Genomic DNA, 27,939 nt, shown 5'->3' on the forward strand with positions numbered 1-27,939 from the left:
GAGATGTAATGTGAAGAAATATCTATATTTCGTCTTGCTATTTGCTCTTCCTATAGTGAACTGAGTTCCTAAAAAGAGGAAAACAACGCAGGCACCCTTAAACCATGGTCCAATGGTGCCTGCATTGGTACTTGGCAGTCAAAAGTGTGCCAGCACAAGAGAGCAGGAATGTGCCATATATTGATACATTCCAAGCAGCGCCACACAGCAAGGTGTCTTGCTGCACTGTGCTGCATGAAACATTGATAAATATGGCTCCAGATGTCAACACCTTGTTTACAGTGAATGCCAGAGAAAGGTGCAAAAGGAGGTAAAAGCTGCACATGAGGCCTTGCATAAAGGGGGGCGTGGCTTGGGCGCCGATGGCGATGGTCGCCTGAGAGCTCGGCTCCGGGACTAAGCCCGAGATTATCCTGAACATCGGAGGCTGAGGGGCACCCCAGACCCCGCATTCGGTTGAGCGAGGCGACGACACCCTGCCGGGGGCCTTGGTGGAGTTTGGACGGGGGTTGCACTGAAGAAATGCCGAAGTTTGCGGAGTTGCGGAGTGCGACCCAACATGGCGCCCAGACTCCTTTGTCCCCTTGATCGAAACTACTGAGTTGAAGTGGTCTCGCGGGTGTCGACTGGCACCCGGCTTCACCATCCTCGGTTGTTTTAGACATTGGACATTGACAGGCTTGGACCTTCTGCAACGGGTTCATACTCGATTAGACGACCGGGCGGGTGCCCAGGTACTAGAGGGCACCGGGTGCGGGTGCCCTCTGACCCAGGCGGTGGTCCGCACTGCGACTCCGCAACTAGCTACGATTTCCTGGCCAGTCCAACTACATGGGAGGCGCGACACTCTGGCGCCACAGATCAACCGAGGGAGTTGGTGGCCCTCACCCCGGAGCTATAGTGGGTGAACGGGCCTGCCCGACCCGGCGACGGTTGTCTCCGCCCCCTCATCGGTGCCCTCGGACGCCGTGGCGGTGGCGTGAGCCGAAGCGGCGGAGTCTCCACAGGCTCTGGAGAAGGAGATCGCCCATACCCGACGTGAGAACGAACTCCCGGGAAGGTCGTGATCGACACCTGTACACGGAGACGCCTACTCCGGGACCGTCACGGAGAGCCCCTGGCAGCATGGGGAAACCTAAAGGAGCCAAGGGATCCAACCAGACCACCTCGGACTCTGAAGCCCAGGACAAGGAAGAGCATGGAGACCCAAAAAGACCTGGTGGCGCACCACTGCAGCAACAGTTCGACCGTGTACTGGAGGCAATAGAGGCTACTCGGTCGGCCCTCCAACAGGACATTGCTCAGGTGGCGACGGGCCTGGTCCTCCTTAGGGCGGACCATGGTAAACTCTCAGACGGGGTCAAGGAGGTGGAGGGCACGGTGAAAACTTTAGAACCGGCGCAGAGAACCCTGGCTGCGACGATAAAGGATGCCTTATCCCGAATCGAGACCCTCGAACGGAGGGCGGAAGATGCGGAAGGCCGCAACAGGAGGAACAACATTCGAGTGGTGGGCCTGCCGGAAAAAATCGAGGATGGCGATATGGTGCGATACTTGGAGACCTGGCTCCGAGACACGGTGGTCCCGGAGGGTCTGTCCTCCTTCTACACTCTAGAACGGGCCCACAGAGTCCCAGCACGGCCCCCACAGCAGGGACGTACCCCAAGGCCGGTGGTGGCGCGGTTGCTACATTTTAGGGACAGAGACTTGATCCTAAATGCCGCCAGGCACAATGGCCCGTTCCAAGTTGCGAACAGTCAGGTGAACATCTTCCCTGACTACACCTACGAGACGCAGCGCAAGCGGTTCTCCTTCCTGGCGGTTAAGCGCGAACTCAGGAGTGAGGGCATCCAATATTCACTCCTATTTCCTGCAAAGCTCCGCGTCATTGTCGACGACAAAACCCAGTTCTTCGACACCCCGGAGGAGGTCTGTGACTGGCTCGAACTATATCGGACAGGGAAAGATGGTTTTGGTGCCTCGACCCAACAGGAGGATGAGCCGGAACAAAGGAGGCGATCCAAGAGGGTCAGGAATCGCCGCGGCCGCACGGGAGGGCCCTCGACTGCGGAGACATCATCGGAGCGGAGGGGAGTGTTGGAAGTTCTGTCGGAACTGTCGGGAGCAAGAGGCGAAGCCATCGAGGAGGAGGAAGAAAACCCGGGTGCTCAGGGGGCACCATCGGACTCGGAGGATTCAATGGCAGACAGTACCCATACACCGGTGATCACACCGAAATCGGTGGAGGACCTTCTGGACGGACAAGGGTAACGGGGTATGCTGCCTTGTTTTGGGTGGGGGCCCGGCAGGGGGGAGGCGGTTGCCGTTCTTTATTGCTGACAACGAAGGAGAGAGGGTTGGGGGGCCTCTGCTCTTGCCCCGGAAGGTTTTGACACCGGGGGGGGCTTGCTATAGTCCTGGTAGCCTGGGCGACGAGGGCCCACTGCCTCCGCCCAGCCCGCACCTGGCCCATAAGGCCTTCCTACGGTGGCGACCGTAGGACTAGTGGGGGTTTTGGGGTTGATAGGTTTGGATGGGATCTAGATGGTGCAGTTTGGGTCCTGTTCTGGGGTGGCTGGGGGGGTGCCTTGTTGGTTTTTGGGTGGTTTGGTTTTGGTTGGGGAAAATGGCCGCCATCAGCGCTGGGAGGATTGATGCTTTTTCTTTGTGGGGACCCGAACGGGGAGACTGTGCAAGAACACTCTGGGACAATGGCTGATGTTGCTAACTTGAAATGTGTTACTTGGAACGTGAGGGGGCTTCACACTATGTCCAGGCGTCACAAGGTCCATGCTTATTTAGTGCGTAGGGGAGTGCAAATGGCGCTGCTGCAGGAAACGCATCTGAACAAGGCGGAAGGGGCGGCGCTTCAGCGTAGGTGGCGAGGGCAGGTCTTTTCCACGGCGTACTCTGCTTATGCCAGGGGGGCGCTAATATGGATTAGGGCAGGAGTCCCCTTCCAGGTCACGAGGACAGTGTTGGACCCAGAGGGGCGTTTCGTGGCCATCTCAGGCACTCTAGGAGGGAGGGACCTGAACGTTTGCTGTGTGTATGCTCCTAATGAAGACCAGACTGCCTTCCTTTCCAGGTTATCGGGCTCGCTGGCCCACTTTTTCGCCGGGCCCCTCCTGCTGGGGGGAGACTTTAACTCCGTAGTGGATGTGGACATAGACCGCTCGCATCCCCCGCTCCCCGATTCCCCGGTCCGGCGTACGGCTAAGGGTCGTCAAGATTGGCAGACCCGCTGGGGTTTAACGGACATTTGGAGGGCGCATCACCCCGCGTCTAGAGATTATTCATACTTCTCGAGCCTCCATGAGCTGCATGTCAGGCTAGATGGCTTTCTTGGTTCGCCCGAACTAGTTTCGGCAGCGGTCCGATCAGAGTACTTATCGCGGACCATCTCGGACCATAACCCCCTCCTGCTGGACATTCGCTGGTTCTCCGGGACGCCGGCAGTACCCACCTGGAAGATGCGCCCCGAGATCCTCGAGGACAGTGTCTTCAAGGCGGACCTAGGGGAGAGAATCACGGATTATTTTGCGTCCAACGGCGGTTCCGCGAGTACTAGGGCGTTCGAATGGGACGCTTTTAAGGTAGTGGTGAGGGGCTACTGTATCTCTAAGAAGGTGGGCATGAGGCGTGTTATCCTGGCTGATTTAGACGCAGCGGACCGGGCACTCCGTGAGCTTGAAGTTAGCCGCCCCGGACACCCGGAATTGCAAACACAAACGGTAGAGGCGAGGGAGAAGGTAGCGGTGGAGGTCGAACGGCTCCGCTGTTTTGATTATAAGGCCTATACGGTCCGGTCTATTGCGGAGGGAGACAGGTCGAGTGCGTTGCTGGCGTGGTTGGCCAACCCTACGCGCCAGTCCCAGACGAAGACAAATATGCGTAGGGCAGATGGGACCGAGGTGTGCACCCAACCGGAGATTCTTAGTTGCTTCCGGCATTACTACGAAAGTTTATACCGCAGTCGCTCCGCACGTGACCCAGACCGGCTTGATAACTATCTTAGCCCACTGGAACTCCGCACAGTAGGACAGGAAGTGGCGGAAACCCTGGGTTCTGATATCGACTTGGGGGAGATCCGCGGGGCCATCAAACGGATGGCGAGGAACAAGACCCCGGGCCTAGATGGCCTTCCGGTGGAGTTCTATGCAGCTTACGCTGACCTCTTGGCCCCTCGGTTACTGGTGGTCTACAGGGAGGCGAAGAGGGTGGGTCGTCTCCCTGACTCGATGTGTGAGGCGTTGGTGGTTCCTCTCCTCAAACCGGGCCGAGACTCATCTGATCCGGGGTCCTACGGTCCCCTATCAATGTTGACGGTGGACTACAAAATATTGAGCAGCATCTTGGCCTCGAGGCTGCTGGGACATATGAGTTCCCTAGTGCATGAGGACCAGGCCGGTTTCATCCCACGGCGGAATACGACTATGAACATCCGAAGGTTGTTCCGCTTGCTTGGGGAACCATTCGTGGATGCCCCGTCCCCGGTAGTCTTGTCGGTGGACCTGGAGAAGGCTTTTGATAGCCTAGAGTGGGACTACCTATGCACGGTATTACGGAGATTCGGCCTCGGGGAGGGATTTGTCAAATGGACTGCAGTCCTCTACGCTTCCGCTTCGGCCAGGGTTAGATCGGGCCCTTTGATTTCATCGCGATATCCGGTGGAGCGTGGCACGCGGCAGGGGTGCTCCTTATCCCCGCTTCTTTTTGCACTAGCGGTGGAGCCACTGGCGATGCACCTTCGCTCGGGAGCCCACTATACGGGCTTATGGACGGCGGCGGGCCCGCAATATGTCTCGCTATATGCGGACGACCTGTTGCTCTTCCTGGAGGATCCGGTCGACGCTTTGCGGGGAGCGGAATTAGCGCTAACGGAGTTCGGAGCGGTCTCAGGCCTCCAAGTGAATTGGTCTAAGACCTGCCTCTTCCCGATGCGCAGGGGTACCCCCGCTCCTGCGCTAAGTAAGGAGATCAGATGGGAGCCCGACTGCTTTAAATACCTTGGGGTATTTGTGTACCACGACCAACCCGACCTCCTAGATGGGAACATTGCCCGTTGCATGCGAGCACTCCGAGGTTGCATGGACTTTTGGGCCACGCTGCCGCTCTCAGTGGCGGGACGCATCGCCCTGCTCAAAATGGTGGCGCTCCCCCGGCTATTGTATTACTTCCGAACTTTGCCGATCTGGGTCCCACCGGCCACGTTTCGTCGCCTGCGTTCTATGGTGATCGGGTTCCTCTGGGGAACGGGCCGGCGGCGGGTGGCCCTCAATACCCTGATGAGGCCGAAGGACGAGGGGGGGCTCGCTGTGCCGGACTTCGAGAAGTACTATCTAGCGGCGCAGCTCCAGACCTACACCCAGGAGATAGCCAGGGAATTCAGAGGCCCAGAAGACGGTAGAGGGACGGGTATGGCCAGGCACGTCCTCTCCTTTATCGCGCTGCGACAACGCTTGGTCCTACGGGACTTGTCGATGGAGGAGCGGACTATCCGACTATGTTGGAATCGGGCTCACGCCAGAGGCCACCTACGGACGCCATATGCGCCCGAAATACCGTTGGGGATGCTGACGGCCCTCCCCCACGGAGGGGATTGGTCACGATTGGCGGACTGGGAGGATTCCGGTTTACAGCTCGTCGGGGACCTGTACGAGGACGGAGCGCTCCTGTCCTTTCAGGATCTCATTGACCGCTTTGGGATCCCCCGGGGCGACTTTCTGCTGCACTCGGCCATTGTGCGAGCGATCCAGGCGCACTGGCAGAACGGGCTAGAGGAACCCCAATTGTCTCAGGTATGCCAGTACGTAATGATGTCGGCGGGCACGGTGAAGGCGGTCACTTGCCTATACGGCAGGTTGATTACCGAGGGGTTGGTTCCTCTCACCACATTGAAGTCCCGCTGGGAAGAGGACATTGGTAGGGAGATCCCGGAGACGACCTGGGCTCAGTTGGTGAGGCGTGCCTGGAAGGGTACACGTAGCGCCCGTTTCCAACTGGTCCACTATTATGTTCTCCATAGAGCGTACCTGACCCCGGTAAAGATCAGGCGTTATTTTGCCACGGCTTCAGCGGAATGCCCTAGGTGCTCAGGAGGCGGACCTCCTACACATGCTATGGGCCTGTCCAGGACTGACGTCCTACTGGCAGGAGGTAGCGACGACTTTGGAGGAGGTGACGGGGAGGCACTTATCATTCGATGTGGCGGTAGGGCTCTTGCACTGGTTCCCCCATACCCCCCGGAATAAAATCTCCAGTAAATTTATCGACCTGGGGCTCCTACTTGCTAAGCGAGAGGTGACCAGGAACTGGAAGGCACGAGCTGGTCCTGCAGGCAGCAGATGGCACAGTGAGCTTTTGAAATGGGCGGTGGGTGAGAGCGCGCTAAGATACCAGCTGGCTTGGAGGCAGGGTAATGAGAAGGCGCAGGAGGCCGCGTTAGAGTGGGAAACGCTGGTGCAGGCCCTCAGGGATTATTGTACCCCCAGCGACTCCGAAAGTGAAGAAGCAACTCGCCCCGAGTCCCGTTAAACATTAGCATTGACAGCACTACTACCTTCCCCGTGGGTCAAGCAGTGGATCCTATGTTGATGAGCTCCCTGGCGCTGATGGTGGGGGGGGGGGGGGAGGGGGGGTTTCACAGTTAATGGGTGTTTCGAGGGGGGGATTTATTTTGGGGGTTTTGGGTTTGTTTAGAAAAGCAGATGACGGACAGTGTGTTATCCGGACCAGCTCCAGCATTCTACTGACCCCAGCTGCATTTGCCGCCCAACCCCAGGGATGTGGGCTAATTGGCTGTGTACGAACGTTATGGAGGGGGGTCGGTGGGCTTTATTTTGTGTATGTTGTTCATAATACAATGCTGGTCGCTACTGTATTGATTTACTGATTCCTGCAATAAAAATATATTTAAAAAAAAAAAAAAATGAGGCCTTGCATAAAACGTCAGACATCTTATTTTTTGACCTAAAGACATCATCATGCAGCTCATTCATTTCTGGGGATGTATACAAAGAAGGGTGCCTCCTTAGTGGTGTGGAGTCTCATACCCCACGTGTAGAAGCAACACTTTGAAATCACTCTTCTGAAATGTTATGGAATTGGAAGTCAGTCACCTTACACTTCAATTATTTTACCAGGGAGAGCAGGTAGACAGTCTCCCCAACTTGATTTGAATTAAAAAAGGCCTCTATACCATGACCATAAATTACCTGTCATTAACCTTTAGTCGTGTGATACACTGAACAGAGCAACCGTAGTCACGCATATTAAAACATGTGGTTATTGAGACACACGGCTAACAGCCAGAAGATTCTAGAAAAGTAATGGTTAGGAACAACTAAAAACGTGCAGACAAATGCCATGGGAAACTTGACATGTGACACATGTTCAGCAAAACAGATTTGACAGCTCATAAAATAAAAAACACAATGAATAATATACCGTGATGAAAGACATGACAAGGTGCACCAAATAATTTTGAGATGGGCAACAGGCTAGGGCATTAATACTGGCCCACACACTTTCTACCTTACAGCCATAAAACAAAGCTATTCCTAATGAACAAAATGTTTGGTGGTGATGCTAAAACGAGTTTAGCCTATATTAAAAATAAAATTTTTGTTTCATAATACAAAGATTGGTAATATCTGAGAATTACAAAATGTATATTTATAAGATTTATAAGATTCATTTATTTTGTGTTTTATAATAAATAGATGTGGGTTTATTCAGTAAACAGGGTATATTTCATCATAAGTGGAATTTTCATAGTTTAAAATTTAGACAACAAGAGCTTGAAAGGACAGAACAGTTAGAAACTTTCCAGCAGTAGGATACTTTCAACGCCTTAATAAGCACTATTATTTAACAGAATAACTTGTCTTTTTTAATTTTACATTTATGGTATATAATTGAATGCTAAGAATAATCCCCTATCGTTTTATTTTCTTCTTACTCTGGAAGTATTATTATATTTTCCGTAGGATTCAAGTGCTTTTCTCTGTATTGTGACATTTTGACTGACTGGGCTAGGTATTAATTAGACGGGGAGGTCAAAGCTTCATGAACAACAAGTATATCTTGTGGGCTGTAGGGAGTGTGATATTTCCCTTGGTGATTTGTAGTTCTTTCGGCCCTGGAAATGTTTCAGGATGCTAATAAGTGATAGATCTGTACACATTTGAAAAAAAATCAAATACCTGGGATGTTTGTCCATTTTCTGGCCTTTTGCATATCACTTTAATGCTGTTCTTTTTAAGTCTGGATAAAATTACTTTCTCTCTCTCTCTCATATGTTATTTATTGTCTTTAATGCATTCGACGACTCTTCTTTTGATGTTTGAGCAATCTTGGATCAAACGGAGGTTTTTACATACCTGGGTGTCACACTAAGTGAGAACCTGAGTTGGAAACCCCAATTGGATCTTATGACCCTGAAACACGCTCAACTTGGGGGAGCCTTACTGAAGGAGCACGCAAAATCTCTCACTAAACCCCTGGCACCGTTGGTAAAAATGTATGGCTCCAAGATAATCCCTGCAATTATCTACGGCGCAGAACTGTGTATAGTGATTTATCCACTCTGAGGGTGGCACAGAATAGGTTCCTCAGATTGGCAACTGGTCTCCCACAATCAACACCTTCCTTACCCCTGCAGCTTGACTTAGGTGTTAAACCTATTGAGGACGTGGTATGGTATAGACCACTAGCGTTCTGGCGTCGTCTGTGGACTACACCTGAATTATCCCTGTTTGCTGAAGCCATCGTTGAGGTGAGGGGGCTTGAAGGGGCCCATAGGATTCCCTGGTTCTCTCATCTCAGGATGCTTTTGAAAAATTTGAGCCTGGAGGCATTATGGGTTGATCCAGCACGTGCTACCTTTCGATTAAAAAAGGAATTTAAAGATATTTATTGGCATTGGATCGCTGAGAGGAGATCCACTATGGTTGTTGGTCCCACCATGTCACTGGAATTTCTGACTGTAAAGGATGTCCCCAAATATGAAGCCTATTGGGACTTAATTACTAAGCCAAAGGATCGTAAATTGTACCACCAATTACGAGTTGGCTCGTTACCTGTGCGGGGGCTTACGCATTCCTGGTCGACTGGTGGTAGCGATAAGTGTCCTTTCTGTGTAACAGCAGTAGAGAATATTGAACATTTTTTCTTCCGCTGCCCCAAGTACTTGTTACCCAGAAAGGTCTGGCTTTTACCAGTCTGCCGTTTATTAGGCACTAGATCTGCTGTTGCAGCGACTAGGATTCTCAAAACCGATACTTCCCCCCCTATCGCCATTGGTGTAGCAAAATTTGTGAGCTGGGCTTGGTCAATCCGCATTCGTAACCTTGGTAAATGAAGTTCCCATTGTATATGTTTTTATGACTTTTAGCTCCAATGTAGCATTGGTTTTATGTGGTAAGGGGTCTTTATGCACATCATTGTCCAAAATGTAATACTTTTCTTAACATGGTTTTAAATTGTAACGTATTTATAATCTTATATGTAAAAGCGTATGAACTGTTTTTTTATGTATTTGTCTTTTATGATGTAAATCGAATAAAGACCTCTTGTAAAGTTATTTATTGTCTTTAATGCATTCGACGACTCTTCTTCTTTTTTTTTTTTTAAACTTTATTGTTAGGAAGGAATAGTGGTTAATCAATTACATACATCCAATCGGAAATCCTTACATTTCGTACAATTTATCTGCACAATAAATTACGGGCTACATTCTCGTGATTAAGACATAGTGTCTGCTGCTTCACGGGTTTCGTCTATGCATCCAATGTAAGATATTTTCCGTGAAGTGCATTCCCTTGATAACCCCCCCCCCCCAACTTCAGTGATGACTATGTCTCTTTCCATATAACCATTAAGAACAAACTTCCCAACATTCCCCCCCAACCATGTGTCATCGTAGCCCTTTGACGTCTCCCACAGCTCACAACAGCCTGCGCTGCTATTCGTATTGCAATAAAAGGCCAGGTCATTGCCGCCCATGTACCCTTGCCATATTTCGGAGGCCATCTCCCTGCAGCCGTTCAGTTATTCCTCCTCCCCCTCAGAGTCTGATTCCTCTCCCTCTGGTAAGGGCTCACAAAGTTCCCCTCTGTACATGTTCCATGCCGCCCAGACTTTGTTCCATTTCCGGGGCGCTGCTCGAAGCACATAAACCGCTCTCTCTGTTACCATTAGGATGTCCATGTTTTTAGCCCATCTACTGGCGGTGGGCACTTCCGGCGCCCCCCATTTCTGTGCTATATCCCGTTTAGCTACTGTCAATGCCAGTGACGCCCAAATCAGTTCGTATCTGCCCAGGTCGTTTGGGTCCCAGATGTTCAGAAGGCATTTACGCGGTTCGGGTAAAATGGAGAGTTTGAGGGCCTGGGAGATGGAACGGAGCACCTGTCTCCAGAATTCGCGTATTTGCGGGCATTCCCATATTGTGTGGAACAGTGTCCCTTCCTCCCCGCAGCCTCGCAAACAGAAGGGGTGTGTTGCTCTTTGTATTTTGTGCAGCAGTGTCCTGGTGTAATAGATGCGATGTAAGATTTTAAGCTGTACCAGTCTGAGCTTACTAGAGATTCCCACCTCTTTCGGGGAGGCCAGGGCCTCATTCCATTCAAATTCGTCTGTCTCACCTAGTTCCCCCTCCCATTTCCCCTTAAGTTTTAGCGTCGGGTCTTTGAGATTGTTGATCAGCTTTTTGTATGTAAGGGAGGTGGCGCTTTGGAGCATGAAATCTGTTAGTAATCTATCTTCCAAAGGAGAGGAGTCTGGTAGTGTGGTGCCGGCAGGGATTGCCTGTAGTAATGCATGCCTAATCTGGACATACCGGAACGTTTCTGTGGGTCCGAGGTTGTATTGCTGTTGCAACTGTGGAAATGGTAATATGGAATCATTGTCCCAGAGGTCTCCTATCGTAGAGATGCCTATTGAGTCCCACCGCTCAAACCCTTTACAGCCTCTCAGGTTCCCCAACGCTTTCGTGTCCCACAAGGGCGTCATTTTAGTGAGTCGGCCTGCCCACCCCAGACGGGCCTGTGCCACGTGCCATAGCGCCGCCGTGTGTTTGGTCGGGCCGATCAGGGCCTTCAGTTGTGACTTGTTGTAAAGCACGGATAGCATACAGTCCGTCCCAAGTTGCGACCAGTCTGCCCGATAGGCCGGGTCGTCCTTCGGGGCATGGATCCAGTAGTTTATAATCTTGAGTTGGGCCGCCCAGTAATATAGCTGAATGTTGGGGAGCGCTATGCCACCCTCGTACCAGCTCTTTACCAGCTTGTCATATGCTATGCGCGCCGGGCCTGTGTGCCAGAGCAGGACAGTGACCAGTGCCGCAATCTGTTGGAAATAACGCTGTGGTACCAGGTGTGGAGTATTTTCCAGTACGTAAAGGAGTCTTGGGAGGGCCATCATCTTGTACACTGCCGCCCTGCCCAGTAGGGTCAGGGGGAGGGCCGCCCAGTGCTCAACATCTGCTTGCAGGCGATCTATGGGTGGTTTTAGGTTGTTCACAAAAAAGTCTGCTTCCCCGCTCGCAATGACAATACCTAGGTACTTAAAAGAGGCCGATGTCTTAAGCATAGGACAGTTCCCCTGCAGTCTCGGCTCCGGGCCCTTTAATGTGTATATGGTGGATTTCGACCAGTTGAGAGTGTAACCCGATGTGCGTCCATGCGTGTCACAGAGGTCTAGTAGGGCTGGGATGCCGGTCTCGGGTGTGGTCATGTATATGAGCATATCGTCTGCGTACAGCGAGACTTTGTCCTCCCATCCCTCCTCCCATTTGATGCCCGCGAACAGTGGTGTTGATCTGATTTGGATGGCCAAGGGTTCAAGTACCAGCGCGAAGAGCAGGGGGGACAGGGGGCAGCCCTGCCTGGTCCCCCTGCCCAGTGGGAATCTCGGCGACGTGTGGCCATTGGCCACCACTTGTGCAACGGGTTTCGTGTAGAGCAGTCGTATCCACCTTATGTATTTTGGCCCAAAACCCATGCGTTCCAGCACCACGAAGAGGTATTCCCATTCTACTAAGTCGAACGCCATTCTGGCGTCGAGAGAGAGGATTACCGCCTGTTCCGTGAGGAGGTGTGCACGGGCCAACACTCCGTGGACTCTTCTGAGATTCAACGCCGTGCTCCGGTGGGGCATAAAGCCCGACTGGTCAGGGTGGATTAGGGTACTGAGATGGGGCAGCAAGCGGGTAGCTAGAAGTTTAGCTAGTATTTTGGCCTCGATGTTCAGTAATGATATCGGGCGGTACGAGGTGCATTCCGCCGGTGGTTTTCCGGGCTTGGGTATTGCTACAATCGTTGCCGTGCGTTGATCCAGCGGCAGCTCTAGTCTGTCCCTACTCTCTAAATACATGGCCAGCAATGGGGCACTGAGGTCTGCAGCCACGGTCTTGTACCACTCTACCGGTATCCCATTAGGGCCCAGTGCTTTACCCGACTGTAACGCCTGGATCGCCAGCTGGATTTCTTCCCCCGTCGGATCTAGTTCTAGGGCGTCACTATCCTCTTGTGTAATGCTGGGGATGGTAATGTCTGCAAGTGTCGCCGTCGCCATTTGCCGTGTGACCCTCCGTTCCGGTGTATAGATTTCCTGATAGTGTCGTGCTAATTCGCCTACAATGTCTTCCGGGTGTACCAGTGTCCGCCCATCCTCCGTGTTGAGTCTATGGATACCTCTCACTCCATTCCCTCTCTTGTCCAGCCACGCTAGCATACGTCCCGCCTTGTCGCCCACATCATAGATTCTATGTCTAGTGTTTGCGATGTATCCCTTCTCTGTCGTTTTGAGGTAGGCTAGGTAGTGTTGCTGCTGGAGCATGAGTGTGTGTGTCGTGGACGGGGAGGGGTCTGTCATATGAGCGTTATTGGCCGTATCCAGTGCAAGTTCCAGGTCTGTGAGTTCCTTTCGTGAGTCCCGTTTGTGTCCCGTAATCGCCGCAATGGCCGCCCCTCTGAGGACAGTTTTGTATGCCTCCCATAGGATGGAGGGCGACTCTACTGTGCCCGTGTTTTCAGCAAAATACAGCGACGTCGCCAGTTTGAGTTTCTTTCGAATCTTGGGGACTTTCAGGAAATTGGGGTAGATTGGATATAGTCGAGCATTACGTTTCCCTCCGGTGGTTAGCGATAGGACGATTGGAGAGTGATCCGAGACCCCCCTGGGTAGTGTGTCCACTTTGTCTACCATGTCAAGTCCCAAACCCAGTGTCATGAAGTAGTCTATGCGAGATAGGCTGTTATGTACCGCTGAGTAGTAAGTGTAGTGGGTGGTCTCTGCGTGTAGTTGCCGCCCGAGGTCTACAAGGCCTAGGGCTTCTGCAAAGTCTGACAGTGGTGCAGTACCTCGTGGTCGGGTTCTGGAGGGAAAAGTGTCCTTAAGTGGATCCATGACTGCGTTAAAGTCTCCCCCAACAATCATGTCGCCATCAGGGAGATCAAGAAGGAATTTGCCCAGTGCTGGTAGGGCCACCGAGTGTAGGGCTGGGGGAATATATACTGAAATCACATTTAGGGCCCTGCCCTCCCACTGGCCATGGACTGCGGCAAAGCGACCCTGGTCGCCTGCCACACGGCGGGATACCATAAGGGGGGAAGATCTTCTCACCAGTATGCCTGTTCCCCTGGAGCCAGTAGTGAAGTCGGCGTGGACCGCCATTGTGTACCCCCGTCTGTCTAGGGCTTTGCAGGTGGATCCCGTGAGGTGGGTTTCCTGTAGGAGGACCACATCTGGGTTTTGCTGCTTTATGGCCTGGAGTACCAAGCCTCTCTTGATTTTGTCACCCAGGCCCCGGACATTCCATGTCAGTATGCGCAGTGGGGAAATCTTCCCGGCCGTGGAGGGGTCCTCGGCGGGCGTGTGATTAAGTGGCCTGGCCATTAGGCTGATGAAGGAGTCTTGCACACAGCGTGTGCTGCGGCTTAACCCATGCGTCAACTAGTGTCGTGCTGTGTAGGAGACGTGCTGATGTCAGGGTGCTACTACTATGTAGGTGGTGAACGATGACTGCAAACAAGAGAAAACATTCCAACAAATAAACTTCAATCCCATCCCCCCTCCCTGCTACCCTGCTCCACGGACAAACTCCCGCCCGCATCCCCAACTGTGCAGAGTGCTTCAGCCCTCCCCTATACACCTTACTTGCTCGTAGGGTTGGTGAGTCCCCTCTGGGCACTGCCTGTGTCCACCCTACTCAGCTACGTCCGAGCCACGGTCCCGCGGCCCACACAGTCTCGAAAAATAATACAGTTAAATGTTACTCCGGAGCCAATTGTCCAGAGTCTAGCGGATCTTTCTCAAGGTCGGAATCTATTGCTGTCTCGCCTCCCTGGTGCGGTCGGCGGGAGGACTGACTGGGCGGTTTCTGGTCATTACGGTGTCGCGGCTGGTCTCGCTGTGAGCGGTGTCGTCTTCCCGCTGGTCGCCAGCCCTCCAGCCATTCTTGAGCCACCTCCGGCGTGTCAAAAAACCAGGTCTTCCCCTCGGCCACTATCCGTAGTTTAGCAGGGAACATCATGGAGTACGGCAGTTCTCTGTCGCGCAGTGCTTTCTTAACCTCCGTGAAGGACTTACGTCGCCTGGCCACCTCTGCCGTGTAGTCTGGGAAGAACGCTAAGGTTGCATTTTGAATCCGTACTGGCGGTGAAGTCCTCGCCGCCTGCAATATTGCGTCCCTGTCCCTGAAGTTGAAGAGCCAGGCTAGCACCGGTCTTGGAGCCGCCCCCGTCTTGGGTGGGCCCCCCGGGACTCTGTGTGCTCTCTCCACCGAAAAGAAGTGCGACAGGCCCTTGGGCTGGAGCTTGTTCTTGATGAGGTCTTCTACATAGAGGTCCATGGCCCCCTTCCCCTCCGACTCTGGAAGTCCAAGGATACGGACGTTGTTATGGCGTGAACGCCCTTCCTGGTCGTCCAGCTTGTCGTGCAGGAGTTTGGTGACTTTTTGCATCCTTTCCATGGCCAATTGGAGCTCTGAGGTGTCTTCCACGAGTGATTTCGTGACCACTTCCACCTGCGACACCCTCTCCGCCATTTTGTGAAAGTCCGCTCGCAGCAGAGATACTTCTGAGGAGATGGCGCCCACTGTGGTTTTCACTTCTGAGAGTGTTTTCATGATGTCCTCTAGCGTTATTTTCGTCGTCTTTTCTGCTTCCTGGGCATGGCCTGTGGAGGGTCGCCCTGTAGTGTGCTGTTGTCCCTGGTGTCCATAGGCGAATTTATCCAGTTTGGCTTGCGTGGATCCGCTCCTGAGGCCTTTTCCCGCCATGGTGCTGGGGCTTGTGAGTGCCAGAGATATGTCCCAGGTGACCGTGGCCTGTGAGCCGATTGAAGTCTCTGATAGGCGGTATCAGCCAGATAGTATTAGGTCACACTGGTCGTTAGCGTGGGAGTCTAGGAGCCGCTGATGCGGTTTGTGTCGTTGCTCCCGGTAGCCTCTCTCCGGGATGGAGCTGTCACTGCGATCCCCCCCCTCAATCCTCTGCCCTGCACCGTCTCTCGTGCACTGGGCCGGCCGCCGCGTGTTGGGTCACTGCTGTTATGTCGACGCTGCTGGTGGCGGGCCTGGGGGTCCCCCTGTGCTCCCGCGTTTATGTCCGGCGGTGCGTCTTCCCCCTGGGGCACCGCCGAACTGGCTTCTGTTCTGGCTTGTTGTGTGGGCCCACTGCTTCCCCGCTCCCATGCGGTGACTGATATTGCCCCCCGCAATGTTGCGGCGCCAGTCAGGTTCTCTCGGGGGGGGGCTGTTGCAGGGTGTTGTCCCCGTTCCGCGCGGCCCAGGCAGGGGTTGCACTGACCTCCGCACCGTTCAGGTCCTGCTCGGTGTTCGCGGCAGCCCGTGTGCCACCGGAGGACGCCGCCAGGAATTGTAGGCTGGGTCTGAATCTTCCGTCAGGCACCGGGGTGCGATCACTGTCCCCGGCCGGCTCCGCTGCACTTCCGCTGGGGTCCGGATTCCACGCAAGGTCGGTGCTTCACCCCTAGTTATAGGCCCCAACTCGCCACACGATGTAGCTCAGGCTCCGGTGTATCGATTTCCTCAAAACTTGGACCGGTGACACCGCTTGGGTCCCGGACTCGAACGCCGCCGCTTCAGGCGCGCTTGGTGGCGGATAGATGTGACGGATTTGTTGAAAGGCTGCAGTGCCCTCGGGAGCTCTCACACTATGCGGCCGCCATGCTTGGCTGCAAGCCACGCCCCCGACGACTCTTCTTTTGATGTTCCTGGGATGGGAGTTGTACACACATGACATTTTGTGCTATTTAATACACCTTGAGTGATGAAAGTAAACCTACCTTCAACACTTTTGTGGCGATATTTGTGTGACAAAATAATTGTGGGCCACGCTAAGAATTTAGTCCTGAACTTTGACTAGTCTCTTGTAATTCCCAGTCATTAAACATACGTTCATGTCTGCTACATCACACGTGGCTTGTTTGTTAGCTTTCATCGTCTACAAATCGAAATCGCAGTCGAACCACTAAGTTTTTTTCCTGCATGAAGAAGTCACCTACAGCCGCTTAGAGAACTTTGTGTGATGTGGTTGCACTTTGAGCCCAGTTTTGGCCTATTTGTTACTTTGTTGCATCAGACCAGGACCATTTGAGAAAGGAAACAAGTTTGAAGTCTGTGAAGGGAGAGAAAGAAGATAAAGAAAGACTTACCAAGACTTACCAAGCCTGAGAACTACCGCCCCATATCTCTTCTCCCTTGGACTGCTAAAGTCACCGAAGCCCATGTAAATTTCATCCTGTCTGATCACCTTGCTCGTAATCAGATACTAGACCCTAGTCAAAATGGCTTCCGGCCGGGACACAGCACCGAGACCGCTCTGCTCTATATGATCGAGCATCTACGTCTGGTGCTCGACTCCGGACGAACGGCAGCGCTCCTGTTATTAGATCTGAGCGCTGCATTCGATACTGTGTCCCACCGTGTGTTGATTCAGCACCTGGAGGAAGCTGGAGTAGCAGGGACCGCCCTTCAGTGGTTCCGATTTTTCCTCTCTGATCGAACCTTTAAGGTGGCTATACCACCCTGCCAGTTCACCTTTCATCCTTTGGATCTGGGGGTCCCACAGGGCTCCTCGTTGAGCCCTACCTTGTTCAACCTTTATGTGAAACCGCTAGCTGCAATCGTCAAACAGTGGGGTTTGACGATGACCTCATATGCAGACGATACGCAGCTGGCGGTGACACTGAGTGGAGACCCTGAAGTGGATGCCCCCAGATTCCGAGCAGGACTTGTGGCAGTAGCAAATTGGTTAAGAACCAATTGCTTACAATTGAATGCCAAAAAAACAGAAGTCTTGGTCTTGGGGAAACATGCTGAGCTCTGGGGAGACCAGTGGTGGCCTCCAGAATTAGGCATCACTCCCATCCCAGCTTCCGAAGTAAAGAACTTAGGGGTCTGGCTGGATCCGGCGCTCACCTTCACGGGCCATACGAAGAAGGTTGCAGCCACCTGCTACGGTATCCTGCGAGGCTTAAGACCGGTCCACAAGTTCTTTGACCCTTCCACCCGGCAGCTCGTGGTCCAAGCCTCGGTTTTATCTCGGCTGGACTACGGAAGTGCGCTGATGTTGGGGGTAAACCAGGCTGAGGCATCTAGGCTACAAAGGGTACAGAATGCTGCGGCGCGGGCCATTGTTGGTCTTCCCAGGCATTGCTCTGTTTCCAGCACTATTTCTGCCCTTCACTGGCTGCCGGTCAGACAAAGGATTAAGTTTAAATCGCTCTGTCTGACCTTTAAAATCATGAAGCTCTCCTCACCGCCTGCACTTGCCAACCTGCTCATCCCCTACATTCCTTCGAGATCCTTGAGATCGGAGGCTCTTCATCTTGCGGTCTGTCCCCGTTTTAAACTCAGCAGAATGGGTGGCCGCTCCTACCGAGTGCTTGCCGCGGGGTTGTGGAACTCACTCCCAGTACACATTCGAGCTTTGAATAATCTGTCCGCCTTCAGGCGTGCTATTAAAACTTTTTTGTTTCCTGTACTTGGGTAGTCGTTCCTCCTTTTTCTCTCTTCCTGCGTGTTATGTTGTAGTATCTGTCTAAGCGCCAGGACGCCCCTTTGCTGGGGCAGCTGCGCGCTGTATAAATAATGTTAACATAACATAACATAACAATGAGGAGATATTTGCAGAACAAAGCTCATGGAGGTAGGAAGGCTTTTGCTATGGGGCTGGGTCAACATTGGGCAAAGGAATGGAAACAGAAAGTCAAAAGATTGAAGAGAGAGATCATTAGATAGGAGAGAGAGAGCAGAGGAAGGAGAAAAGACGGAGTACAACATAAAAGTTCAAGAAAGTAGCCTGCTGTATTCGAGAGTTCAGATAGAAGTTGGATGAGCTGGTAGGAGTCTAAAATGTAAAGTAATTGAGTGCTGTTATGGGAGGAAAACAGGTGGGGTTTGAAGTCTCCAGGAACAAGAAGAGGGAAAGAGAAGGAACAAAGTGATCCTAGAGCAGTTCCTGATGATATCAGAGGATATCAGGCGTTGCTCACAGTGACATTTTGTGGTGGAATGAATGCTACAGGTACGTACACACACACGGCACAGCATGCACAGAAGTACACACACACTCATACAACACTCATACAAACATCAAAATAAACACACAGGCAGACACAGTGGGACCCCAGTGGGACGCTCACAGCCCCATTAAAGAAATGGCAGCGCCATTAAAAAGTATCCATCGTTGATGCTTTAATCCTGGCATTGTGAGATTGAGAACAGATTACTATAGGAATAAGTCCCAATGTCGACGTGCTGAATTTAGATACAAAAAGTAAACATGTTGAATGATGCTAGTTTGTGACCTGTTAAGTTGTTTGTTTTGTTGTTTGCAGTTTAAAATAAAAAAATCTGTGAGGTTCTCAGCATTGTATCTTGAAGTATGTTATGAAGCTCTGTGCCTGTGGTTATACTGAATAAGCAGCTACCTATGTTATATGACATCTCTTTAATAGCGTAATAACTGCAGTTTCACTATTGATTTAATAACCTTCCTGCTTTCTGAAATTTGCTTGAAAATGCACCATTTCTCCAAAACTTTTTCAAAATGTTCTCGGGTGTTCGGGCTCGCGAGCTACGAGCGCTCGCTACGCGCGCTGGCTACGGTGAAGTCTGACAATCATTTTACGCCTCACCACTTGCAAATGTCACCGTCTGCCACTGTAGCCACACCAGGCTTCACTCTGATAGAGGGGACTTCAACGCAGTGATGGATCGACTGCAAGACACAAACTCCACTTTTCAGGCTCCCCGGTTCACGTGCTTCTAATCGTGGTCTGACAAGTGAGTAATGGGACTAGTGGAAGCATGGCAACTACATCATCAAGCAGATCGACAATATACATACTACAACTTTAGGGAACAGATCAGAACATCAATTACAGATTACTTTGAGTTGAATAAGTGTACTGCCTAATCGCCGACAGGGCTTTGGGATCCATTTAAAACAGTCTTTTTGCATGTTTCAGTGGAAAAACTAAACACAGGGAGTGTGAAATGATCCCAGCTGATAATGGGATTACATCGCAACATGTGATGCCGGCCTCCTGTACACACAAATTGAAACGTAGTCTTGATCGGGCCCTTTTCACACTATCACACAAAGCGACAGGGGCAACTCCACTCCCAAGAGAGGGTATATGAGATGGGAGATAAAGTTAGCAAACTTTTAGTGGCTTTTGATGGCCAACTGCTCTAGCAGCTTGGTTGCTGAGCTGCGGACCCTGAATGGGTGAATAGTTAGAGGGGCATCCCACCTAGTGAGGGAGTTTGCCTTGCACTTTAAAAGTTGGTATATGTGACGGGAGCTCTTACTGCTGAAACAGATAACCCCATCATCCGTATTCTGACCTTTTGATTCCTTTCAGTGACGGAGAGCGAGGATTTGGACCTTCCATTTACTGCAGAGGCGATCCAGCAAGCATTCTCATGTATGCCATTTGGGAAGTCTCTGGGCCCAAAAAGGCTCCCACTAGAGCTCCTCAAACTGTATTCCTTCCAAGTCATTCAACATCTCTTGGATGAATGAGGATGCATCCCATCTCTCTTCTTAATTTGAATGTCAACATCTGAGCTAAGGTATTGTTCACCTGCCTTGCCAGAGTGCTGAGCTCTGTTGTCCATGTCAACCAGAATAGTTTCATGCCTAACAGGCCATCTAAAACAGCAAGGTCATAAAAATAATCCGAGGGCTCTCCGTAAGTATAGTCCCCTAGAATGCAAACTAATAATCAACGATCTGGAAAGAGGCTGTATCGCTAGACTATACCAAATACCTTGTTACCAACACATACTTGATGCCCTGAGGGGCCTGAGAGTTAGGTGAGGGATGGACATGGCAGATGTGAAAATGGAACCTAATCTGTTGACAATCTCCATGCACTTTTACCTCACACAATTCAAGTAATTACACTGGATTTACTACTCCCCAACCTGGCTATGGCCAGTCCCCAGGCACATTCTACCATGTGATTTGGGCGCATCCTGAGGTACAGATTTTTTGGGAAGTGGTCAATAGTATTGAGGGGCATGTTATAGGGAGACCAATCACCCTAGATTCCAAAATTACACTGGTGGTAATCATGGACGCATTGGGGGACTCTCATGCTTCACGCTCATTCGTCGCCATGGCATACTTGGTGGCAAAGAGAGACTTAGTCCGGCATTGGAGCGAGATGCAGGCCCACCTTTTGCATGAATGGATGGTGTGCCCAAGAAATACAAAAGGATATGGGCCTCCAGGATTCAGTATGCTGGGAACATATGCTAACTGTAAACTTGGTGCAAGAAGACGGACAACCTCCACTATACCTGTGTCATCGGAAGGGGAAGATTATGCAATCATTACTGTGAATGCATTAACTTTACAGGCTGACTGACACACAAATGTTCTGGTGAAATATATTTTCGCAACTGAAACCAATAAAACATGTTATAACAAATAATAACAAAGTGGACAAGCATGCAAAGGCCCATGTTCCCCAGCATCACACAAGAAATGGAGGGAGCTGGTGGCAAGGGAAAAAACAGTATTTCTGCAAATTCGCATCTCAGTTGTGGTCTCTCACACAGGCTTCTTGAAGTCTTTCCTTTCTTTTACCTTTCAGATGCACAGCATGATTGCATGGGTCTTCTCGCAAACAGATGTGGAGATGATGCACAGAGCTCCACTATCATTCTCAATCAGGTCTCATCAACAGCAGGTCTTTGTCTCTCCTGGAGAATGGGCCATACAATAGGGGATACATCCAAACATTTTCCTCTGTTACAGTCCTATCATCGAAGTGGGGCACAGATATTGATATCAAAAGATGAACTTGGATACCTTGCTCACAGGCATGCATATATCCAGGAACAGTGGTATGTAGTATCAAGCAAACTGACCACATCAACATACCTGAAATTTTAGAGGGATGCCACCAATACCTTGTGCATCTTCATTGAAGTCCCATGGAAACCAGAATGCCACGTATACACAAATGTTTATGGCTTAGTAGAGCGTGCATGCATCCCATGGAATGAAGTGAATATGTTAATCAGTCCAAGACCCTCCTTCAGATATTTGGTTGTGGATGTACCATTGTCCACAGTTATTTAATCAAGAGTTCCTTCTTTCAGGTCAGAAGATGACCCAAACTGCCTTCATCCACAAAAGGTTGGCATAAAAGAAATCATCCTGCTCCAATGAGGTAGATATGAATTCAGAACCAGGAGCGATATTCTTCAAGGTTTTGGGTTAACCTTACACCAGTAACACAAGGTGACGCAAAACCTACATGAGATTTACCAAGCTAGGGAAGGCCACCTTGCATGACCCTGTGGTACTTGGTAAAATCACTGCCTTGCATTACTCTTCCCTGGGGAAGCATTCCATTGGTAAAGCATGTCTTACCATGCATCAACCCATGGATTTTGCACATTGCCAGATTTATCATGAGTGGTAGAACTGCGAATGCATCACAAGGCTATGCCTCTCCAGCTGAGGTGTAATGAGGAGAAATATCTATATTTCGTCTTGCTATTTGCTCTTCCTATGGTGAACTGAGTTCCTAAAAAGAGGAAAACAACGCAGGCACCCTTAAACCATGGTCCAATGGTGCCTGCATTGGTACTTGGCAGTCAAAAGTGTGCCAGCACAAGAGAGCAGGAATGTGCCATATATTGATACATTCCAAGCAGCGCCACACAGCAAGGTGTCTTGCTGCACTGTGCTGCGTGAAACATAGATAAATATGGCCCCAGATGTCAACACCTTGTTTACAGTGAATGCCAGAGGAAGAGGTAAAAGGAGGAAAAAGCTGCACATGAGGCCTTGCATAAAACGTGAGACATCTATTCTTTTGACCAAAGACATCATCATGCAGCTCATTCATTTTTGGGGATGTATACAAAGAAGGGTGCCTCGTTAGTGGAGTCTCATACCCCACGTGTAGATGCAACACTTTGAAATCACTCTTCTGAAATTTTATGGAATTGGAAGTCAGTCACCTTACACTTCGATTATTTTACCAGGGAGAGCAGGTAAACAGTCTCCCCAACTTGATTTGAATTAATAAAGGCCTCTATACCATGACCATAAATTAGCTGTCATTAACCTTTAGTCGTGTGATACACTGAACAGAGCAACAGTAGTCACGCACATTAAAACATGTGGCTTATTGAGACACACGGCTAACAGTCAGAAGATTCTAGAAAAGTAATGGTTAGGAACAACTAAAAACTTGCAGAGCAAATGCCATGGGAAACTTGACATGTGAAACCTGTTCAGCAAAATAGATTTGGCCGATCATAAAATAAAAACACAATGAATAATATACCGTGATGAAAGACATGACAAGGTGCCCAAATAATTTTGAGGTGGGCAACAGGCTAGGGCATTAATACTGGCCCACAAACGTTCTACCTTACAGCCATAAAACAAAGCTATTCCTAATGAAAAAAATGTTTGGTGGTGATGCTAAAACGAGTTCAGCCTATATTAAAAATAAAATCTGTGTTTTATAATACAAAAATTGGTAATATCTGAGAATTACAGAGTTTATATTTATAAGATTTATAAGATTAATTCATTTTGTGTTTTATAATAAATAGATGTGGGTTTATTCAGTAAACAGGGTATATTTCATCATAAGTGGAATTTTCATAGTTTAAAATTTAGACAACAAGAGCTTGAAAGGCCAGAACAGTTAGAAACTTTCCAGCAGTAGGATACTTTCAACGCCTTAATAAGCACTATTATTTAACAGAATAACTTGCCTTTTTTTAATTTTACATTTATGGTATATAATTGAATGTTAAGAATAATCCCCCATCGTTTTATTTTCTTCTTACTCGGGAAGTATTATTATATTTTCCGTAGGATTCAAGTGCTTTTCTCTGTATTGTGACATTTTGACTGACTGGGCTAGGTATTAATTAGACGGGGAGGTCATAGTTTCATGAAAAACAAGCCATAATATTCACTTCAGCAAGAAAATGCTCTTAGGCTTTGCTGGTTGTTATACAGTCAAGGCCTTTGATGCCCATTTTCCTTTATTTGCTTGCCTGCTTGCTTGCCGAATGATAGAAACCTTGTTCATTTAAAGTTCGGAAGATTGCAGGGAGCCATTTTAACAAATGTTAAGTGGACAGATCTCAGTCGCTTGTTTGGCCCCTCACAGCACTGAGCACTAATGCGTACCTGAGATGATCTCTCTCGAATTAGATGCAGGAGATTGTTGGAATCCTGCTGGCTCAGTGTGTGGCGAGCCACGTAAAAACACGGATTCACATTTTTATACAACACCCATCATTAAAATTGTTAGCTTTTTTTTTATTTAATTAGTGCATTTCACTGACTAGAGACTATTTTGCTGCTGTATCTTCTGTGTTGAGTTTACAGATTTATTTTGTAAAATGTGCAATTGTGTATATCTAAAAAGCAACAATAATCTGGAAACCTCCAATTACAGAGCCTCCCATACACTGTATTAGTTCTTTACTAAAGTCGCCTCTCTCCCATAGTACTCTCTTTCTGCTTAAATCAGGGCCAAATCAGCCTTTCAGTCATTCTGTCATCTTCTACAGACTCATCTCTTCAGACTGCGTCTGACCCCATGACCCAAATGTAACTAGTGGGTTTGGTGATTCATTGGACCAATGCATCTACTCCACAAAACGGTATTTGGCCTTATGACCACGGGTTGCATCGTGGAGGGCCCACTCCACCTTTCATCTTTCTGAGGTCAATAAAATGAGTACCATTGAGTTGGGTAATAATAAACACCTGGGCACATGTTTACAAGCAATTTTCATCAGGATTGTGTTACTTCTTGAATGCAAACCTGATGCAAAGTGTAGTTGTGGTATTTACAGTCCAATGTAATTTGCAATTTATATTGTGTCTAACCCGATGACCCAAATGTAAGTAGCAGGTTTGGTGACTCAGTGGACTGATGCATCAACTCCAAAAAGCTGTGTTTGACCTCATGACCACAGGTTACATCCTGGAGGTTCCACTCCACCTTTCATCTTTCTGAGGTTAATTGAGTTGGATAATAATTAAACCCTTGACACACGTTTATAAACAATTTGCATTTGGATTGTGTTATGTTTTAGTGCAAACCTGTCTCAAAGTGGTATTTATAGTCCAATGCAAATAGCAATGTATATGAGATTGTAACTGAAAGTAAGTAAAAACTGCACAATTCACACCTTTCTGTTATTTTGCATCAAGGGGGTGTTCCCTGGTGGTGCATAGGTATTCTCATGCAACTATCCACAGGTGTTGATGAAAATCCGTATCTGCAAAGAATTGTAGTGAATGAATGAAATGAATGAATGAATGAAAAAGGATTTATAAAGCGCATGGCTGCCCGGGAGCGTCCCAGCGCTGAGAGTGCAATGGAAAACTGAGAAGAAGCGGAGGGGTGAAGGGAGTGAATTTTAAAGTTATTGTGGGAAAAGATATGTCTTCAGCAGTTTACGAAACTTCATATAGCTTTGGTTCAGTTCGCATCTGGGTTGGCAGAAAATTCCACAGGGTTGCTAGCGTGACCGAAAAACGTCGCCCTCCGGTGCGGGCCTTCTTGACTCTGTGAACAGTGGCCAAGTTGCTTTGAGATGAGCGCAGGGACCTGGTAGGTTTATAGGGGAACCTTATTGAGACTATTGCCGATACAATTTTTTAAAATTTGGAAGGTCAAATGATCAAACAATTTAATAATATTTTTAAAAGACTTGATAAATTGGAGAATATAATTAAAAACGAGGATGCAAAGAGAAAAGGTATAGTGAACTTGGACAAAATGAGAGTAGAACGTCTGCTAAAAGACCTTGAATCCACTACCCGTGTCCTCACTACAGGTGACCATGGCAATACCAGGACAGTGGAACAACAAGCCATTACCAATCCAGTACAGTCTGTTACACCTAAGGTGTCTAAAAGTAAGGGCATAACAGGCAGTAATCCGTCTGCTTGTCAAACCAACACCCCCTTACCCCCATGTAACCCTACACATGGACATGTCACTTCGTCCAAACCCTCTGTTTCCGCTAATGATGCAAGCGGATCATCAATTAATCCTATTAGAAAGAGTAATGCAGCGAAGCAGACCACCTTAGCACAGAAGGGTCCTGTCAACCCCAGCCAGCACGATAAAAAGATCACGCATGAGGACAATAGGCCTATCAAACATCAAGGCCCAGCCCTACATCTTCCACCTGAGGCTTGTCCGTATGTTTTAGTTCTGGCTGGAATCCCACCGCTCAAGGAAGGTCAAGGAGAATCATGGGTTCAACTTCACAATAAGTGTATAGACTGGTTAACAAAGCACAAGGGAGTGGGTTATGATATTGCAAAAGAAATCATAACCACACGGCGAGTAACCTGGGTCGGTCCCCTTTACAAAAACATCAATGGGGACTGTATCGTAATTAACTTTAGAAACCCGGGCACTGCAAAATACCTGTTGAACTACAATCCTGGTCGTCATGGCCCGTCTACTGTGGTGACCCCACTACCCTTAAAATATTTTTACCGTCCTCCCCACAAGATGATGCAACCCCCCCCAGTTTTTCCCTTACAGAATAGGTTTGGAATATTCCAGGACCTGGACTCTTTGGATTGACTGCCCACTGAAATCACCGAACCACTTTCCGTGTGTTTTGAGGCAGCACAGTTAGAGGAATCATCCTCAGAGGCGGCCCTGTTAACACTGGAGATCTCTCCACCCAGCCCACTAAGCGTTCAACAGGGCCATGTTACACCTAAATCCGCCCCAAGTACTAACCAGGGTCCCTGTTTGAGGAATAATAAAAACAATAACCTAACAATTCTCAGTTGGAACATTGCGGGCCTGAAGTCCAAGATGGGAATTCCTTCATGGAGGGACTGCGTCAATTGTTATGACATATTGATGTTCCAAGAAACTTGGTGTGTTGAGGACCTATTGTTTGAGGGGTATAGTTGCCATAACAGGACTGCCCCGGTTCCTTTGGCTGGTCGTCCTAGTGGTGGATTGTCCATTTGGATAAAAATTTCTGCTGAAGCTAAAATTGACGAACTACAAACAAATTGTCCTAGTTTCATGGCACTCTCGTATACCCAGAGGATAAAACTGTGTTTAATCAATTTCTATAACAATGATTTTTTGTCCCAACCTAACCCAAATTTTATTCTCTTATTTGATTTTATTAATGTAATTATGGATGGACAGGTACACGGGAAATTTGATGGCATATGTTTAGGGGGAGATTTTAATGCACATGTACACCCAAGAAATCCCCCATGCAAAAGAGGTATAGAACTGTTACATTTTCTTGCTACTAGTGAACTTGTTAATTGCATGGAACATGCAGGTATGGAAAACCATGCATCCCCATTCCCCACCTTTATTGGTCACGGGGGTGGTACAACGATTGATTATGTTTTTGTTTCACACGCCGTCGCAAAGGCATTAATAAGGGCAGAAGTAGTGTGTGAAATTCACAGTGATCATTACCCAATTGCCATCCATTTATCAATACCGAAGGGTAAGTGTCCAAGACGCGAAATAGGCGCAAGGGGTCTGGAAGTCTCGACAGATAAGTTGAGGGTAATCTGGAAGGGAGCAGACAATAAGGGAATCCTGGCAGGAGTATGTAAAAAATATCCAACTTTGATCAAAGATTGTCTCACCACAGAGGACCATGGGATCAACGTGGTTAAAGCGTTCTCTGAACTCTGCACCGTAATTAAAGGCGAAATTTCCAGACCAGCCTCTAGTAAGGCTGAGGAAACGCCCAGATGGTTTGATGCCCCATGCTCAAAAGCGAACAGGATGCTTAGAGCTGCCTTAAAAGCTGAACCGAGGGACATACTGCGGGTAAGGCTGCTCAGAGCAGAGTACAAGCGTGCTTTACGCACCAGATCAAACGATTTACTGAAAACCCACTGGGATTCCCTGGCACGATCTGCTGACCTAAAAGATACCACTGGGTTTTGGAAGGAGGTAAAGGAAATAAGATCTATCGGTTCTAATTTGACCGAAATTAACTGTAACATTACTGGTCCTACCTGGGTTGCACATTTTGGTAAAATCTACGCAACACCAGATAATCCTCCTTTGCTGCTACCCCCTCCACACCCAATGTCTATTTCCACATCTGAGGTATTTGATGCTATTTTAGAAAGCGCCGGGAATAAAGCGCCCGGATCCGATGGGCTCTCCATAGACCAATTAAAATGTGAGCCAGATTTTTTGGCCCCATTGCTATGCAATGTTTTTAACAATTTAACTGAAGGAGAGATTCCGGAAACATGGTCACGTAGCATTATTGTTCCCATCTTCAAAAAGGGCGACAGGCTGGATCCTGGGTGTTACCGCCCAATCTCCTTAATAGATAATACCTTAAAAGTTTTGGGACGGATCTTATTTAAAAGGATA

Source organism: Lissotriton vulgaris, chromosome 9 (assembly GCF_964263255.1).
Source record: "Lissotriton vulgaris chromosome 9, aLisVul1.2, whole genome shotgun sequence".
NCBI classification, from domain to species: domain Eukaryota; kingdom Metazoa; phylum Chordata; class Amphibia; order Caudata; family Salamandridae; genus Lissotriton; species Lissotriton vulgaris.